Source organism: Amyelois transitella, chromosome 25 (assembly GCF_032362555.1).
Source record: "Amyelois transitella isolate CPQ chromosome 25, ilAmyTran1.1, whole genome shotgun sequence".
In the NCBI taxonomy this organism is placed as follows: domain Eukaryota; kingdom Metazoa; phylum Arthropoda; class Insecta; order Lepidoptera; family Pyralidae; genus Amyelois; species Amyelois transitella.
Window position 1 is genome coordinate 1,423,352 of NC_083528.1, and position 3,181 is coordinate 1,426,532.

Below are 3,181 nucleotides of genomic sequence, written 5' to 3' on the forward strand. Positions count from 1 at the left end.
TAAATCAAATTAAAACTAAAGCTAAAACTACTTATAAAAAGAAAGAAAAAGATACTTACAAACTAATTAATTTAAAACTAAAACTACTTATAAAAATAAAGAAATAATTAATTAATTAATTAATAATTAAGAAATAAATAATTTCTTTATTTCTATATCAACTTAGATCAAACATATTTGTGACCGGGATCTCCTTTTAAGTAAGGAATTACCTGCGTTAGGAGATCCCGCTCTTCAATAGCGACAAGTATTTAAGTTTATGTATTACATCGTTAAAGCTAAATTATTATTAATAGTACAAATTGCCGTGTGGTTCCCGGCGCCAATAAAAAAAAAAATAGGACCACTCCATGTCATTCCCATGGATGTCGTAAAAAGCGACTAAGGGATAGGCTTGTAGGGATCACACTTGTAAATAATATTAATGTGAATAAATAAAATTATAACTTTTTAGTAACAAACGGACAACCTATATCAATCACTACTCATACGCGGAACTCTTTCGTCCTGCCATAAATTCGGCGGACAAGTAAAATGAAAAAATGACAGTTTGACAAGTTGCAGATTTTTTGAATTCCAAAAAATTAATTGTATTGTTTGTTTTTGTGCGGCTTACAAACAAACAATATATAAAAATAATGTAATTGTATAATTTGTGATTGATAATAAAACCCTTTCTTGCTCTTACTGGACTGATTTTGTTGTTGATTTAAAAAAAATCTACGGAAGGAAATTCATGGATAAAATGTACATACATACAAACATAAAGTCACGCCTTTTTCCCGGAGGGGTAGGCAGAGACTACATCTGTCCACTTGCCACGATCTCTGCATACTTCTTTCGCTTCATCCACAATCATAACTCTCTTCATATTCTATTTATATCTAATCTATTTCATTTATAAGGGAAAAGTTTTGCAATTAAAGAATTTCCACTTCGCCGGACTCAAATATAAGTTGAGTGTTCCAACTTACCTTTGTAGTTCAGTCTTTACTTTCATTGTTTGTTGTGTCTTTGTGGTTGCCATTTATTGAAATAGTTGCATTGCAATTCAAAATTAAAGGATTTGCTGTGTGAGGTAGCTCACTATCTACTTTTTTAAATTATATCGGATCTAAGTCGCACATGTAGTTCAATTTTTTTTTAGATTTTATGGTAACGTTTTGATTTTCCGGAAGATAGCTTAAGGGAAATTTAATGTTCTGTATTTACACACGGTAAACAGACCATTTCTCAAATACAGGATCTTCATTTTACCTTACTTCTAATTGTCATGAAGTTAATTACTCTATTATTAAGATGATGACAATGGTCAAAGGCATACCCCGGGCTTCTCTCCAGAACGGTGAGGATGCAACCGGGACTAAAGCCAGGAGGAAGAAGACTTATCACTTAATGCAATTAACGTCTAAAAAACGCCTTGACATTCTAAAATATCCCCTAGTTTTTTCAAGTTTATGACAACTTTTTTAAACTAAAGTTCTAACTTTCTTAACATAAAGCAATAATAATAAAAATCTACAAATTTTGTCCCTTATCATGAAGTCGAAAATTAGTATGGTAATAATTCACCTAATTATGAGGTGAAACTTACGAGTAGGTCGGATGACGCAGTGACCCTAGTCTCTTTACTGTCTAACAAGTTCCCTTGGGTCTATCCTGTTTCAAGAAAAACTTCTTGTAATTAAAATCACCTAATTCCTGAGAAGTTTCATACTAATTTCTCTTGGGATATACATTGATATCGAATGTCTACTTAAAAATTGTCAAGCAGATTGTGCGAAACAGGTAGATTTAAAAATGTTTTTTAATCAAATTTAAAGGCCTCTGTTGCGCAGAAGTAGTGCGCTTGACTGTGACACAGTTGGTCCCGGGTTCGAATCCTGGCTAGGGCATGATGGTTTATCTTTATAAGTATAAATTATAAAATAAACTATCGATGAGTTATTTTCGAACTTACTTCGAGGCTAACTTAATCTGTGCAATTTGTCAAAAAAATCATTATATCTATTTCATGATTTTGCATTTTTGTACCGTTACATTATGCGATATGTGAAAATTGTGAAACTAAATGAAATAACCACAACGAAAGCTGGATCAACTTCGCGTATTCGCCAACCCTAGAGTCAGAGGTGGTTCCTAAAATACTTTCTCGAACTAATTCAATTCAAGAAATTTCCTTTCTTGTATTCTAGATGGCTTAAGTTCATTCAACATGTTCATAATTTTTTTTTGTTTTTCCAATATATTTTTCTTGTATTTATAAAGGCGCGAGTCCATTAACAACAGCTCCATTGGCCGCCCCCCTCCACCCCGCCACTAGACAGAGAGAGGCTGCAGCACTCGCCCCACCACCACATGCGTATGTATCAAATTTACCTTTCAAGAAAAAAAAATATTTTATTAAACTAAAGACAGGTATGTGATGTTCATTTTATTATTGTTCAGTTATTGTTGTCGCCAAGTTTGGTGAAGAAAAATGCTAATACAATTTTTATATATGTTTAATCAGTAAATTAATGAACTTCTCATATTTAAGATTAGATTCGACATGTCCAAACATATAGATATTTATTGCATAAAACTTGCTAGAAAGTAAGTCTACAATTATCCAAGTACTTAGTTTTTTAGGAAATAATCTAGCATTTAGACATGATTGTGGTTCTTTATTATTTTGGAAAAACTAACTACAAAATAAAGCTTGCTAGTTATAAGAGTGCACTTATATTTGAACATGTGGGATCTTATAATGTAAAGATATGAGTATTAATGCCAGTAAATTAAATCAAAAAGTAGGAATCATGCTGTAGAAGAAAATGTATACAGTTAACTCACGTCCATTTCGTTTCATGGAACATCATAGAAACGTTGGCAGTAGTGTTTGAATAATTAAAAAGCTTTTTAAAGCAAATTGCAACAGGTTATTAAAGCTTTAAATATAGATCTTGCTAATGGTTATTACCAAATCAGCTTACAAAATATTTAAAGTAGAATCACAACATCAAACAAGTTCACACACACCAAATGTATAATGTTTTGTATTTCGGACTGAAAATTTAATAAAACGTAAAATTTATAAAGAAACTACCACATATGGGAAGTTTGGTTTGTGTGGACTCATTCACTTACATTGACGACTTAATGCTATAGATCGTGTTAGATCTTTCTTGCGCAGGACATC